General features: G+C 41.3%; 1 protein-coding gene and 1 pseudogene across 5 annotated transcripts in view; one reads left to right on the forward strand and one right to left on the reverse strand.

Moving 5' to 3' along the window:
• LOC126191836 (G-protein coupled receptor Mth2-like) overlaps window positions 1-17,775 on the forward strand; it is a 652,141-nt gene that overhangs the window by 308,161 nt on the left and 326,205 nt on the right. The window lies entirely within an intron of this gene.
• Window positions 16,367-16,484, reverse strand: LOC126210337 (5S ribosomal RNA; annotated as a pseudogene).

The raw sequence follows: 17,775 nt of genomic DNA on the forward strand, positions 1-17,775 counted from the left end.
TGTGTATGCTAATAACATTGATGGTACACTTGCTCCCATCACACAGTTTGAAAATAAAAGTAACGATCATAAATACTACATTTCGAGGAGAAATGATTTAGATTAGCTACCTCTCAGTCTTAGTGCCGCACTGCCGGCCGAAGTGGCCGTGCGGTTAAAGGCGCTGCAGTCTGGAACCGCGAGACCGCTACGGTCGCAGGTTCGAATCCTGCCTCGGGCATGGATGTTTGTGATGTCCTTAGGTTAGTTAGGTTTAACTAGTTCTAAGTTCTAGGGGACTAATGACCTCAGCAGTTGAGTCCCATAGTGCTCAGAGCCATTTGAACCATTTAGTGCCGCACTGAAAGGAATGAGGTATTAAGTCATAAAAATCATTAACACACTACCAAAAGATATAAAGAATTTAATTGATAATAGAATTGATTTCGTATACAAACTGAATCGTATCTGCTTGACAACCCCTACTGGTTCAAATGGCTTTGAGCACAACGGGACTTAACATCTGAGGTATCAGTCCCCTAGAACTTAGAACTTAAACCTAACTGACCTAAGGACATCACACACATCCATGCCCGAGGCAGGATTCGAACCTGCGACCGTAGCAGTCGCGCGGTTCCAGACTGAAGCGCCTAGAACCGCTCGGACACCCCTGCCGGCAGGGACAGGTTTCATACAGCAAAAACTAGAAAAAAGTCTAGTAAACATATGCTCTAAAACGTGTGCCATAAGAGCTATTAGCATTTGTTCAGTAGAAAAGATGTTTTTCACACTAACCAAGATGAACAACTGCTCACAACTCTTAAAGTATGCATTTTAGACCCCATGTTTACTGGACATTTTTTTCTTGATTTGGCCTATACTGCCTCCTCCGAAAATATGGAAAGCAAAGTCCTTGTAGCAAAAGGAATCTATTCCTTAGAATCGAAGATGAACAAGTGCTCATAGGTCTTAAGGTATGCATTTTGGAGACCATGTTTATAAGATAGATTTTTTTTCGGTGTGAGGGACCTGTCCCTAAAGCTTGTGGGTATTTTTGGGACACCCTGTACCTGTAGGATGAACATTTGTAAAACCGACAAACTGCAGGCACGGATTCCTGACCGGAAATGGAGGGAAAGAGCTCCTATGAAAATGTGTCCGGAAATACATCGCTGCCACGGTAGATGGCGCTGACGAGTGACAGTTCCTCGGACCACTTGCCGTGTCTTCCTTGCGTGTTGCAGGTAATAGGGATAGTAGCGGCTGTCATGCAGGATACACGCAATCGTACTTTGACTTATGCCCTGTTGACCGGCCACTTGCCTGGAGCTTGTACTAGGGTTCGTCTCAATATCCTGTAGAATCCGGTCCTCCAAATCTGGTGTACGCACAGTCTGCCGCCTTCCTGTACGTTCGTCCATCGGAAAGGACCCATGGCAACATAAGCGCCCAAAAAGGGCTTGAAAAGTTATATGATGTGGTTGGTGTCTGTGAGGGAACTATTTTTTTTTTCTATATAGCCGTGCTGCCTCTCGATCGTTTTCGCCGTATACAAACACCATCTCGGCTCGTTCCCGACATGAATACTGTACCATTTAGCTGCTTACAGTACGCTACGCTGCGTCAGTCACGCAGCCTGTGACACACAAGTAACGCACAGCACGTGGTCAGAGGAACTGTCATTCGTCAGGGCCATCTACCGTGGCAACGATGCATTTACAGACATACGTTCAAGGGATCTGTTTTCCTCCATTTCCAGTCAGCACACCGTTCCTGCAGTTTGTCGTTTTTATTAACGTTCACCCTGTATACCAAGTGTCCCTCCCAGAGTCTCATTTTCTCTCTAAAATTCGGCAGATATTTGCAATTTACGTTTTGCAGTGTGCAGCTGGGGACATCCGAAACAAATACCGCTCGTCACGTGTTTCGTTCGATGCCCAGTATCGACGGAAATCGTCGGTTTGTTTCCCGCAACACACGAAATGATTTTCAAAGCGCAATTTTAAGTGCCACCCAACAGAGCAGCCGAAATAAGTGCGGGATTCGTTTTAAAGATACGATTTATTAACAGAGACAGTGAAACATCAGGGTAGCACTGCTGCTCGACCGTAGTAGTCTGTGTGAGCCTGGGCGGCACTCGAGTCGCTGCCGGAGTAGTATTCTTGGTGTTTCACTGTCCCTCTTAATAGCGCGTATCGCTAAAACGAATATCGCACTAATTTCGAGCCGCTCTATCGAATGGACGCAAAGTTCCGCTTTAAAAGTCATTCTGATATGTCGGGAAACAAACCGACGCTTTCCGTCGGTACTGGGCGTCGCATCAAAGACGTGATAAGCAGTATTTGTTTGGGATGACTGCAGCTACACATTTCAAAAAGGATATTGCAAGATTTTTTTTTCCGGAACACCAGAAAACATGCGCCTGACGGCTCTTTAGGCGTGACACCTTGTATCGTAATGAATATATGGAATTAAAGAAATTCCAGTCTTATTAACATTCTGCAAAGCAGATTCCTCTTTACGTTCTTTTAGAATATAAGTGATAGCATCTAACAAAACTATGCCAACAGTGAAGGAATCAAATGTGGAGAAGAAGTTGATTGGTGTAATCTTACCCTCCCACACATCGCTATTAATGTTCTGTCTTTGCACAAATTTTGAAAGCTTCGAGAGGCGTAAGATATACAAAAGAATGACTTTTGACCTATTTCATTATCTCGTTGTTGTTGTCGATGGCTCAAAGTCTTGTCTAGGGGTAGACTCTTCCAGCTGAAATTAAGATTTTGTAGGTTCTTGATGACTAAATAACTAAATAAGATTTGCCTGTATTATTCTTGAATTTTACTCTTTTATCACATCTTTCAACATCACACCGTTTTTACATTTTCCACATTCAAAAAAACCGATGATTACATGTTGTTGTTGTTGTGGTCTTCAGTCCTGAGACTGGTTTGATGCAGCTCTCCATGCTACTCCAACCTGTGCAAGCTTCTTCATCTCCCAGTACCTACTGCAACCTACATCCTTCTGAATCTGCTTAGTGTATTGATCTCTTGCTCTCCCTCTACGATTTTTACCCTCCACGCTGCCCTCCAATGCTAAATTTGTGGTCCCTTGATGCCTCAAAACATGTCCTACCAACCGATCCCTTCTTCTAGTCAAGTTGTGCCACAAACTTCTCTTCTCCCCAATCCTATTCGATACCTCCTCATTAGTTACGTGATCTACCCACCTTATCTTCAGCATTCTTCTGTAGCACCACATTTCGAAAGCTTCTATTCTCTTCTTGTCCATACTGGTTATCGTCCATGTTTCACTTCCATACATGGCTACACTCCATACAAATATTTTCAGAAACGACTTCCTGACACTTAAATCTATACTCGATGTTAACAAATTTCTCTTCTTCAGAAACGCTTTCCTTGCCATTGCCAGTCTACATTTTATATCCTCTCTACTCCGACCATCATCAGTTATTTTACTCCCTAAATAGCAAAACTCCTTTACTACTTTAAGTGTCTCATTTCCTAATCTAATCCCCTCAGCATCACCCGATTTAATTCGACTACATTCCATTATCCTCGTTTTGCTTTTGTTGATGTTCATCTTATATCCTCCTTTCAAGACACTGTCCATTCCGTTCAACTGCTCTTCCAAGTCCTTTGCTGTCTCTGACAGAATTACAATGTCATCGGCGAACCTTAAAGTTTTTATTTCTTCTCCATGGATTTTAATACCTACTCCGAATTTTTCTTTTGTTTCCTTTACTGCTTGCTCAATATACAGATTGAATAACACCGGGGAGAGGCTACATCCCTGTCTCACTCCTTTCCCAACCACTGCTTCCCTTTCATGCCCCTCGACTCTTATAACTGCCATCTGGTTTCTGTACAAATTGTAAATAGCCTTTCGCTCCTTGTATTTTACCCCTGCCACCTTCAGAATTTGAAAGAGAGTATTCCAGTTAACGTTGTCAAAAGCTTTTCTAAGTCTACAAATGCTAGAAACGTAGGTTTGCCTTTTCTTAATCTTTCTTCTAAGATAAGTCGTAAGGTTAGTATTGCCTCACGTGTTCCAACATTTCTACGGAATCCAAACTGATCTTCCCCGAGGTCCGCTACTACCAGTTTTTCCATTCGTCTGTAAAGAATTCGCGTTAGTATTTTGCAGCTGTGACTTATTAAACTGATAGTTCGGTAATTTTCACATCTGTCAACACCTGCTTTCTTTGGGATTGGAATTATTATATTCTTCTTGAAATCTGAGGGTATTTCGCCTGTCTCATACATCTTGCTCACCAGATGGTAGAGTTTTGTCATGACTGGCTCTCCCAAGGCCATCAGTAGTTCTAATGGAATGTTGTCTACTCCCGGGGCCTTGTTTCGACTCAGGTCTTTCAGTGCTCTGTCAAACTCTTCACGCAGTATCTTATCTCCCATTTCATCTACATCTACATCCTCTTCCATTTCCATAATATTGTCCTCAAGTACATCGCCCTTGTATAAATCCTCTATATACTCCTTCCACCTTTCTGCCTTCCCTTCTTTGCTTAGAACTGGGTTGCCATCTGCGCTCTTCATATTCATACAAGTGGTTTTCTTCTCTCCAAAGGTCTCTTTAATTTTCCTGTAGGCAGTATCTATCTTACCCCAAGTGAGACAAGCCTCTACATCCTTACATTTGTCCTCTAGCCATCCCTGCTTAGCCATTTTGCACTTCCTGTCGATCTCATTTTTGAGACGTTTGTATTCCTTTTTGCCTGCTTCATTTACTGCATTTTTATATTTTCTCCTTTCATCAATAAAATTCAATATTTCTTCTGTTACCCAAGGATTTCTATTAGCCCTCGTCTTTGTACCTACTTGATCCTCTGCTGCCTTCACTACTTCATCCCTCAGAGCTACCCATTCTTCTTCTACTGTATTTCTTTCCCCCATTCCTGTCAATTGTTCCCTTATGCTCTCCCTGAAACTCTCTACAACCTCTGGTTCTTTCAGTTTATCCAGGTCCCATCTCCTTAAATTCCCACCTTTTTGCAGTTTCTTCAGTTTTAATCTACAGTTCATAACCAATAGATTGTGGTCAGAATCCACATCTGCCCCTGGAAATGTCTTATAATTTAAAACCTGGTTCCTAAATCTCTGTCTTACCATTGTATAATCTATCTGATACCTTTTAGTATCTCCAGGATTCTTCCAGGTATACAACCTTCTCTTATGATTCTTGAAAATTCTACAAGGCGGCTTCCTCTTTCATTTCTACCCCCCCCCCCCCAATCCATATTTCCATCTCTCCCTTTTCCTACTGACGAATTCCAGTCACCCATGACTATTAAATTTTCGTCTCCCTTCACTACCTGAATAATTTCTTTTATCTCGTCATACATTTCATCAATTTCTTCATCATCTGCAGAGCTAGTTGGCATATAAACTTGTACTACTGTAGTAGGCATGGGCTTTGTGTCTATCTTGGCCACAATAATGCGTTCACTATGCTGTTTGTAGTAGCTAACCCGCACTCCTATTTTTTATTCATTATTAAACCTACTCCTGCATTACCCCTATTTGATTTTGTATTTATAACCCTGTAATCACCTGACCAAAAGTCTTGTTCCTCCTGCCGCCGAACTTCACTAATTCCCACTATATCTAACTTTAACCTATCCATTTCCCTTTTTAAATTTTCTAACCTACCTGCCCGATTAAGGGATCTGACATTCCACGCTCCGATCCGTAGAATGCCAGTTTTCTTTCTCCTGATAACGACGTCCTCTTGAGTAGTCCTCGCCCGGAGATCCGAATGGGGGACTATTTTACCTCCGTAATATTTTACCCAAGAGGACGCCATCATCATTTAATCATACAGTAAAGCTGCATGTCCTCGGGAAAAATTACGGCTGTAGTTTCCCCTTGCTTTCAGCCGTTCGCAGTACCAGCACAGCAAGGCCGTTTTGGTTAATGTTACAAGGCCAGATCAGTCAATCATCCAGACTGTTGCCCCTGCAACTACTGAAAAGGCTGCTGCCCCTCTTCAGGAACCACATGTTTGTCTGGCCTCTCAACAGATACCCCTCCGTTGTGGTTGCACCTACGGTACGGCCATCTATATCGCCGTGGCACGCAAGCCTCCCCACCAACGGCAAGATCCATGGTTCATGGGGGAAGGATGATTACATAGTTGGTGACAAACTTAGAAAACGTCTGCTTCCATCAACCACCACTACTTACATTCTGCCGTACCTCCAACTTCCAAAGAGTTTACAAAACAAAACAGTTTACAAACTTTCTTCGCCAAATCATATCATTATTTTATAAATCTATCTAGAAATAGATTTAATAATTAGCGTTAGATTGTGCAATTAATAAAATAGATTTTAAGCGTGCCAGAAATTTCTTAATATCAAATATTTTAAAAAGAAGAGTAATTTTAACTGTTAGTACATATCGATTGTAATACATTAATTTCTTTTCATACATTTTAGCCTGAAATATAATACATCGTATACAAAACCATATGAATTCTTTAATGAAACAGCTTAGATAATTTTAAGCTATGCAAGAATGGATAGTATAATGGTATCGGTTATCTCTATAAAAGAAAAGGTGATCTTAGAGAAAGTTGATTCGTTATACTGGTCAGAGGAAGGGCGAGAAACTGCAGGGTAAGATTAGCGGATCAAATGGGAGGAAGAAAACAGAAGTAGATACAAATGAAAGAAGCACAGATAGTATCTTATGTCAAATAGTAAACTGAGTCACTGCTGCACAAAAGCAAAATAGTTGTTATATGCCGAGAAGCAAACTATGTTGATGGAAACGGATGCAACTGTAATCCCCTCTTGAATGCAGAGTGGTTTTGGAAGAAGCTGGTTATAGGGTAATTTGTTCCATAGTCGCAAAGCAGAAATGGAGAAAGAACGAGAAGCATTTGGTGTCACGCAAAGATACAGCCAAGACGTTAGACGTATCCGATATGGTACGTAGTTAGTGAATAATTATACGTATTCGATATGTGAGAAGGGGCACCGAGAACACCAGCAACTTGAAAATTAAAAAAAAAAAAAAACAGAGCGTGTGTAAACCTCACCGCCTGTCCCGTGGTATCCAGCGTGGGTATAGAAAGTATCAAACAACCGAATGTTAAACAGATATCTTAAACAAGCAGTCCATAGCTCACTCCAGTCGTTTGGAGTTTTCACTATTTGTGTCGTGTCGAACCATATCACTGTAGTAAGGATTTTGCATGACTGAACACTTAATTAATTTGAAGTGGAAATATTTTTCTAAATCTATGGGTTGCATGTAAGCGAGAGAGACATTACTTGCATGCCGTAACAGTTAGTTCTTCCCAGTTTGGAGGCTCATACAAGATTATGCCGAGACATTTTACGTTTTTTTGCTAGTACAAACGTTTCTGTTCCTCATCAACAAGTCGAGTGTGCGGAAACTTGCTCTTCTGTTACGAAAACGTTACCTGATAGACTTCAAACTCCATGGTTAACAGAATACAATTAAAGAAAAGCAGCAGACTTCAAAATCCATGTTTAACAGAATACAATAAAAGAAAAGCGACTAAAAATCGGAAATAGTTATCGGTAAAGATAGGGAAACAGTCTTTATAACTGTAACAGTCGCTACTAGACTCTGATAACGGTATCCATGGGTGCATCGAAATGCCACGCAAACCACTACACTGCACGTGTCACCTCATAATGTTGAAAAACTGTCGTGTGGGTAACAGTTCACATTACAACTATGTTCACTAGATCCACGAGGCAAAATAGAGCGCGTGCAGAACAACGATACGATAATAGTATTGAAATCGGAAACAACAGTTATTGTTTTAAAAATTGTATCAGCAGCGTCTAACTAAATCCAGAAAGCTTCCTGCACCGTCAGAAGTAGAATGTGTGGGTCCTAAGAGAAACCGTAATTTTCCCTACTATCTAACTGCTGACTAACTTTTAATCATTGGAGCTTTTATAATTACTAGAAGATAAATAAGAAATGTGCAAATTACAATTAAAGCGGTTGTCACGTTAGAGTTAAATGAAATCTCAAATGTTAGACAGATCGTCATTTTTAGCTCTCAATTTCATTGAAAGCTTTCAATTATATACAGACCCTAACTAGGTTTGAAAAATAATTTTATTTAATGTTTACGTCCTTCCTAAAGACAATTCTGAAAGTGGTTTTAGAGAAAGGTGAAAGACACTTCTTTGTTCCTCCCTAAAACGTATAAAGGCAACTTATTAGTAACCTTGATTCATAGGTGCTCTTCTTCCTAAGAACTGTTGCAACTTCCCTCCTACACATTCGCAGGTGCACTGGCTGCGCGCACATAAACTGTTGATCACATATAAGTCGCATTCTTTTCGCACCTGTAAAACAGTACCACATCTGTGCGTATGACTACGTCGTCCAGCAACACTGCCAGAAACCTACAGGTATTTCTACTTTCCAAGTCATGTAGAGAACAATGAAAATGTTATCTCGTTTCGCCGGTTGGCTTGCGAAGACTTCTGCTTATTGGTGACAACATAGATTTCTGTTTGCCAGTAGGCCCTCATAAGTCACATATCTGGACAGATATAATCCTAATCATGTCCATTGTTTATTATGTAGCAGAGTATAACTCTCTCGGATGTTTCCTTTTAGTCAAGATACAGGCCCTACACCCAGTGGAGCTTCGTTATGTGCAGCGTGTGGGCCTCGTAAACTAATAAAACTTTATGAAGTGGCTATGGGGAGTCCAAACTCCATGTGTAATCCAGAACTTATTCTATCATGTCTCTTGATTTTGGCTAGATCAAATAAATTTCTCTGTATATACAATGTTCCTGTCCAAGAGACGTCCAATAAGAGAAACAGTAGTGTACACTTTCATCAAGGGAGTCACAGGAAATTGAATATTCATTTTTTGCTCTTAATTTCATCATCATCGATCTGGTGCCTACGTTTTCAATAAACCATGAGTAGATTCTTTTGGCCTGTTAACTATGGAAATGTAAAACTAAACTTTTCTGGAACAATACAGCTCTCTACACGTCCTCAGACATGTCATAACATTTCATTAAACAATGAAGGATCTTCCCCAGCTCTTAGTGGAGTGTAGCTATCGCGTAATCTACATTTCGCAAGTGTGTGAGCCGTAGGGTCAACATATTTGAAAGTGATGACTTCACAGTCAGTTATAATGTGAGCAATATTCCTTCTCTTCGCGGGCCAAAACAAAATGACTTTTATATCTTTGATAATACTTCCAACAAACACGCTAACCGCCAATGATACGAGCTCCATTTTTTTGATAGTATCAAAGGCTTCAGCATAGCTACACAAATGTGTTTTCTCGCATTCTTTTAAAAATGATTTTTATCGAATAATGAAGTTTTCTTCCAGTCAATAACTGATAAAATTAAGTAATCTAGCACTATTATAAATCAATAGAAAAATTAAGGAACAATATTATTTTTGGGTAATTCTTAACTTTGTCATGTAGATTCGGTTGTCTCTCGAACCAGATTTGAATGCTAAAACAAAATTAACCAGTATCGTTGACTCTAACATTTATCTTGACACTGACATTCTTAGATGAAGGAACTTACCTACACGATAAAGCAACTTTCTGGTTTAGTACGTAGCTCTTTGACGATTATAATAGCCTACCTTTTCTGGATCGGAGGCCAATGTTCAACGGGCATTGTACATGTTGTACATGCTTACAAAACGTGCACAAAGAACAGTTTAAATGTGACTATAATATATACTATAGTTGTAGTGTGTGTATAAAATTACACGCATATCCAATGATATCAGTAGTAAGAGCCCAAAATATAAGTATACGTACTCCTAAACAAGAGAAACTTTAGACGCTGCAGACGGGAAAAATTACTTAAATTCTACAAAGTAACGGCATTGTCAACAACGTTTCAGTTTTTTTTTGTGTTGGACATCAACAGAACTAAACACCAGAGAAACAGATTCCTTGAGAGAGTGGTTAGATAGCCCTACAAGTGACTACTCAAATGACAACTTGGGAGTGAAAATGGAGATATCGTAAGACAAATAAAGATATTTAATCTGAATGAGGAACTTGTAAAATGAAAAAAGTAATGGGGGGGGGGGATGTTTTGAGAATAAAGAAAGCTAGAATACAAGGGTATTCTTGAATTATATGCAAATATTCGGAAAAAGATAGTCTGACGATCGAAGAAAATTTGGTTAAATTGAGACTTTTGAGATTGGGACAAACAAAAAAATGGTTTGATTCTTGATGCTGCCTCTGATGATATACACGGTGGTCAGAAATAACCTGAAAAGCTTGTACGGGTGTTGCTGGGTATGTTGCGATGAGAAAGAATTGTTAAGGAAAAAATTCGGTTAATTGCGCCGTTTCCAAGTTAATTAGCATCGAAGTTAGCCAGTCCGGCAATTGCGTGAGAAAATTCAGCGGTCCATCCGAGATAGTGTTGCCAAACGTTTTCTTCGTTCGGTTTCCCAAAACCAAGCAAGAGAGCGATACAAATATTGGACACAGGACAGCAGTAAGGATCGAATCCGAGCCAAAGGCTGAGCAATCTCGTGTGCTGCCACCTACGCTTTTGAGAACAACTGACGCTAATTGCATCTGCGAGCCGATTGAATCTGCACGCGCAAAGGCCTGATTGGCCAACTTCAATGGTAATTGACTTGGATATGGCGCAACTTACCGAATATTTTCTTAACAATTCTTTCTCAGCACAACATACCTTGAAACACCGTTACAAGTTTTTCAGATTGTTTCAGACCACGCTCTATTGTATGTTATGATAACACTTTGTCTTAGGTAACTAATTCATACACAGTTGAAACTTTCACGACCACTTACATCGGGTTTCCGGAAATGCAACCATTAGTAGTGGTCCTTGGCCTCAAGTCTGAGCGCATACCCTGCGCATTATTTCCAAACCAACATTTCACCTGACTTTCCTACGAGATCTCGTAAGATTTCAAAAGAGAATTAGTTCTCAGAATAGAACTGACATTGTGACTTTATTTCCATTTTAATAAATGACTAATATAATATATATCTTCACCAGCTTATGTCCGCCACTCAGCACAAATAGAAGTGTGCAGTTGTGAAACATAAATTCTTGTTTCACACCTGCTGTGATTTAAGATCGGCCGGAAGTATTCCAAATTCTGTCACTCCATGAAGACGTGTGATGTAAGTGCCATGAGAACTGAAAAAAGGTCTCCAAAGTCATAGGAATGTGATTCTCAACTTATGTATTGTGGTATGCACTGATTAAAAATACTGAACTAGACAGCTGTCATTCGCTCTCGCTTAGTGGAATAGTTCAGCGCAGCGCGTGACTGTGATCTTTGCACTTATCTGAGTGACTCAAACGCAGGATGCGTAACTCGTGATATCTCAGCGCATTTGTTCTTTTCCACATGTTGGATGACATAATAGCAACTTCGTACACACCAAGCTATTCTCATACTAGTGTCACTAGCTCCGAACTATTTGCCAGGCGTTCAGTAAAAGATTCCGTCGTTGGCAACAGAGTAACAAATGCCATTTTAACACGCAGTATTCTTAGTTTTCCGACCTCTTTTTCTGCAGTCACAGTTATGTCAGTTGTATAGGTTAATACCGTCGTTAATGCGTCATTTTAACATTTCTAGACCTGTCACTTTATTTTCGAATCACCAGGTGGATCAACTCGCACGTCGTTATGACTTAAAGTCTCTTACTTGACCAAACAGATTAATTTACGCTGCATAACCATGTTATGAAATCTGTATCCAATATAACTGTGAACTAGTGCAACGTAAATCACCTAAAATAAAATGACATATCGGAAAATAACTAGCAAACCATTTAACATGGCTCAGAGCAGGACCACTACAAAAATGGCATTGTGTAGACTTGTGAGTGAAATGTATAAAAAAAAAAAGAAAAAAAACACACGAAACAGAAAGTGAAGCCTGAGAAGAAGTAACCAGGCAGCCACTAACGTGCCACAACTGTGGTGTTACATACTTGGGAAAGAAAAAACGTAAATTGTGTTCTTGCACGTAATCATTAATTCGGAAGTGCTATAACAGCGTAGAAATCCAGGATGATTAGAGCTTTGAGAATTTTTCCCGTCGAGACAATTTACTAATTAGATGAGTTTAGTACCCGGAATACTTTTTAGCTGCAGCTTAACGTGCAGCGAGATATCGTCCGAGACGAAACTGAGCTGGACCAGAATCGAATTCACGTGTCTGACTGACGACAGTTGTCTTGTTACACCTGCAGTGTAGTTTTTAGGTAAATGTTGGGCTATCTCCAATTTGTGCGTCAGCAAATCAGGAGAAACGAACAATTAAAATACTATTACACACAGAATAAAGTTCACACGATTCATAGATACATGGCACACCCTGCTTCCCTCTCTTCCGTTAACAAGAAGCGCGAAAAGCAGGGGAGCCCTTCTGCGGGTTAAACGTTACCAAATAGGTTACCCAAGCCATTATCTGATGAAATATATCCCAACAGTAATGGACATTAATGTGAGATGTGTTCATCGTTCACCTTCATGACAGCTTTGCTGAGAACACTTTCAGTCCGTGGAAAAATGGCAGCCCATTCTTCCTCGAGAAGCAGAAACCAGAGAAAGCTGGATGTAGGATGCTGGTATCGAGAGCAAAGTCGGCGTTCTAACTCATCCAAAAAGTGTTCCATTGGCTTCAGGTCGAGACTCCCGGCAGGCCAGTGCATTTCAGGAATGTTATTGTCCACAAACCATTACCTGACAGTTGGTGCTTCATGACAGAGAGCATTGTCATGTTGGTAAATCAAACATCGTTCTGCGAAAGTTCCTCCATTGTACTCAGTGCTGTAAAATACTTTCATACTCTTCCGCTTTTAGCGTTTTCTTAAGCGCAGTAACGGGGCTACACCATACCCACGGAAAACACCTCCATACTGAAACTTTCTGGCAGATTAAAACTGTGTGCCCCATCGAGACTCGAACTCGGGACCTTTGCCTTTCATGGACATGTGCTCTACCAGTTGAGCTACATAAGCACGACTCACGACCCATCCTCTGCCAGTACCTTGTCTCCCGGAATCCTCTGTATTGTAACGCCACCTCTTTCGTACTTCACACCTGGCACCGCCCATAATGGCAGGTAACGTTCTCAAGACATTCACCAAACCCAAAGGCTTCCATCGGATTGTGTGATTCGTAACTCGAAATCACTGGTTTCCAGTTATGCATTGTGCCGAGACATCGCTCTTTACATCACACCAGTCCGCTTAGCATTGTAGCATAAGCACCTCATTATTTTTAACTCCATCTGCACAGCCTGTGCCCCAGTTGAACTGCTGCTAGCACTTTGGAACTCAAGAGTTATTCCTTTCGCTGATTTCATGCAAGTTTTTACAACCACCCTCTGCACTCCTCGACGGCCCCTGTCCGTTAGTACAGATGTCAGCCTGGTCTTGGTTTAACTGTGTGTTTGTTCCTTCGCCTTTTCGCTTCACAATTACGTCACCGAGCTTTAGAAGGGTTGAAATGATACTGATGAATTTGTTACACAGGTGACATCCTGTGACTGTTCCACGCTAGAAGTCACTGAGTTGTCTCGACCGACCCTTTCTGTTGTCATCGCTTTTCTAATGACCACACAACGACCCCCCCCCCCCCTCCCCTCCTCTTATACTGGCGGAACCACCTCTCGTGACATCTAGTAGTCAATTCCGCATTACATGGGGTATCCAGATACTTTTGGTCAGATTGTGCACATGATCTCGCATTAAGTCATTCCCTTACCTAGCGCGCCAGTCCGCCTGGTCTGGCTAACTTTCAGGGCTCGATTTGTATTTCTTTCAGGCTGACAAGGGAACCCCTCGGAGTGGCCCTCTCTGATTTTCTTCATATTTTTAGGACTCGAAAGTCAGCTCCTGGATGTCGATTTCCAGAACAGTACGACGCAGTTCTCTACACAATACGATGAAATCGTCTTTGAAGATCATATGGTTTCCGAGGGCTGAAAAGTCAAATATTTTGTAGCTTATTAAAAACAAGGGATAAAATACCATAGAGAGGTGACACTGCGCCGACACTGAGGAAAATTGAACAACTCTGCGCTATGTTTTACTTTTTCAAAATAAAAGTGCTTGATGTAGGGTAGTGGTAGATAATACTCAAGAAACCACACAATAACATACAACTGTTAATGGTCAGCAGTTATAAAAATGGCTCTGAGCGCTATTGGGACTAGAACTTAGAACTACTTAAACCTAACTAACCTAAGGACATCAGCAGTTATAGGCGGAAATGAAATTACCCGTGATTACAGCAGACGAACACTTTACGGTACATCGTCTTTCACCAGTGACTGAAATACATACAAATATTGACTTTGCGTGGCATTCACAACGAGAGGACGCGGTCTGCATCAGTCTTCGTGTAATTTAATACACCATTTCATGCGCGTAAGTACAGAAATATTCGAAAATCAAAGAGATAAATATAAGAGAGATTTGGGAGACGAACTTTCTAGGGAAAGTTTGCTTTTATATACTCGTAAACTATAAGTAGCGTGTCGTTCAATTTGTATTTGAATTTGAAATAAACTATGTATTACATGGGGGGAATACAGAAACTCTGACTCGTGGATCAGGTACAGTAAGACCTACCTAAGCAGCCAGTCAGATATGAAATTAATACTTGAGACACCACTCAGCTAAACTATATCTCTCCTGGATCACTTTGACATTTGCTCAATATAAAAATCCAAATCGTAAAACGACTGCCCATGTGCAACAAGATACCGAGATTGTTTCCCAAACTGCATACTGTATTTTTTACTTTGCGCACAGAGGTCTCCCATTATAATTCAAAGAATTTAAAACTAGTACCTATCTATTCACATTAAATTATAGGTCGGCCTTTCTGTCTGTAATCCATATTTTCCGATGTGAAAGCATATTTAATTCAAAATTTAATAGATAGCATCAAAAACAGGATTGGTGTAATGCATATAGGGACTTCCAACAACTCAATAAATTATTTTACAATAAGACAAAAAAGACACAGTTCGCGCTACCTTCCATCCAAAACTGCTTGTATGTTTACGATCAGAACAAAAACTTACGATCTTATACTCCGACGTATCGGAAATGATGCAGAATGTGCTGCAAGCCTTTGTCAAGATGCTGTATCGTCATAAAATTCTAAGACCGTCATGTCGCTTAAGGTAATGGCAAGAAGAACTCGGATGAACAAGCTTTGTTACAGAAATGAACAAATACATCAATGTACACAAAATAGAGCTCAGTTATAGATTATATGAAAACATTACGGTCATCCATCCTAAATGGTTTCTTCGAGATACGTGAGAGCGCCTTATACCCTGATCACGCGACAGGCACCAGTTACGTAGTTTAGAAAACCGTACTCCAACTCAATCGCTTTCAGAACAATACTGCAGAATGGCGACACAAAATGCTGCGTCCCATACTACAGCGCAGCAGCGAAGAGAGTGCTGCCTGTCTGCCACATCCTATCTCTCTTTTCTAGCCCTTTGTTATTAACATGTTTGTCGGTAGCTCTGTGCATGGAGTATTCCGTTTCTAATTCGAAAGCGCTGTTTTGAATCTTGTTAGTAGCTTGCTTTTTTACTTTCTCGAGTGAGTAATTATAAGCAAATAAAAATTTTAATTAACAAATACGGAATCATATTGAAAACTTGAGTATTTACTATAAATTAAAATCTGCTGAAAACAATGCGAAACATCAAACATAAAATCAAATTCTTTTTTATTTCTAGAAACCGAACAGTGTTTTTGACGTACATACTTGCCGTTTAAGGAACAGGCAATTTTATTTAAACATGATGGTTCTATGATAATTTTTTCATCAAAATTTCCGTTTGTTAATAAATTTGGAATAAAAAAGTGTGATATTCTAGCAGAATAGGCAAAAGATCGGTAGGAGGGCCGACGGCGCCATTGTCAGTCTTCAACTCGGCTTTCGTGACTTGTTATGGGGGATGCGCGAAGCCCACTGAAGCTGTCAGGGATCTCCTGTCACCGACTCTATTACAGCAAGGTTCGAAGGAGTGACTTTATAAGTACAGACCGATTACGCTCCGCAATGAGCTACCAACGAATTTTTTTAACAAGCTGCAGTTGTTTTACATTTAAGCACTCTGTCTTCAGGCCACAAGTGGCCCATCGGGACCATCCGACCGCCGTGTTATCCTCAGAAGAGGATGCAGATAGGAGGGGCATGGGGTCAGCACACCGTTCTCCCTATCGTTACGATGGTTTTCTTTGACCGGAACTGCTACTATTTGGTCGAGTAGCTCCTCAATTGGCATCACGAGGCTGAGTGCATCCCAATAAATGGTAACAGTGCATGGCGGCCCGGATGGTCACCCATCCAAGTGCCGGCCACGCCCAACAGCGCTTAACTTCGGTGATCTGACGGGAACCGGTGCATCCACTGCGGCAAGACCGTCGCCTTTACACTTAAGAGCGCCCAGAAATCATCTGCTCTTCAAAGGCGATATTTTCGTGTTGTTTGGGGAGTTGGAAACTGATGTCCGGCCACTGAAAATGCTACGAAGAAAATTGGAGAAGACCAGTTCGAAAGGTCCCGTTGTGAGTTAGAAAGTGTTAGCAAATCCGAAGTATTACAAGCAGTACATATTGATCGACCCCCTCTGTCTTCTTCTGATTCTCCTTTTCCTTTTCATAAAACAAAACAAAAATGTTGAAGTCTTCTTTTAGAAGTGAGACAACTGAAAGATCGCTGCAGAAAAAGAAATTTTTCCGGACGAAATTGTAAAGATGTTCAAAAGGTAATAACTTCCGTAGCCGTTGCGTACGAAAGAAACAGTACGTAACGTCATTCTCGGCCATTCGTCAGATATACTTGCCAGAGTTGATGCAACGATGCAGGGGTCGGAGGACTGTGAGCGGCTGAGCAGCTGTGGGCACGCGCTGGTCGTAGGGCACGCTGCGGGCCGCGATGTCAGGCACGCAGGCGGCGTCTCGAATGACGCTGTGTGTAACATATGGGCGTATCTCGGTTCACAGGGGATCGATTGCACATTATCACTGCCTGTAAACTCTGAACTGGTAGTCCTTCAAATTATTTTATTGTTAGAACCCCCACTGTAACAGTTATGCCCGACCAAATATTGCTGTTTTAGCTGACAACATACTGAAAAATACACTCCTGGAAATTGAAATAAGAACACCGTGAATTCATTGTCCCAGGAAGGGGAAACTTTATTGACACATTCCTGGGGTCAGATACATCACATGATCACACTGACAGAACCACAGGCACATAGACACAGGCAACAGAGCATGCACAATGTCGGCACTAGTACAGTGTATATCCACCTTTCGCAGCAATGCAGGCTGCTATTCTCCCATGGAGACGATCGTAGAGATGCTGGATGTAGTCCTGTGGAACGGCTTGCCATGCCATTTCCACCTGGCGCCTCAGTTGGACCAGCGTTCGTGCTGGACGTGCAGACCGCGTGAGACGACGCTTCATCCAGTCCCAAACATGCTCAATGGGGGACAGATCCGGAGATCTTGCTGGCCAGGGTAGTTGACTTACACCTTCTAGAGCACGTTGGGTGGCACGGGATACATGCGGACGTGCATTGTCCTGTTGGAACAGCAAGTTCCCTTGCCGGTCTAGGAATGGTAGAACGATGGGTTCGATGACGGTTTGGATGTACCGTGCACTATTCAGTGTCCCCTCGACGATCACCAGTGGTGTACGGCCAGTGTAGG

The sequence above is a fragment of the Schistocerca nitens genome, chromosome 1 (genome assembly GCF_023898315.1).
Source record: "Schistocerca nitens isolate TAMUIC-IGC-003100 chromosome 1, iqSchNite1.1, whole genome shotgun sequence".
NCBI lineage: Eukaryota > Metazoa > Arthropoda > Insecta > Orthoptera > Acrididae > Schistocerca > Schistocerca nitens.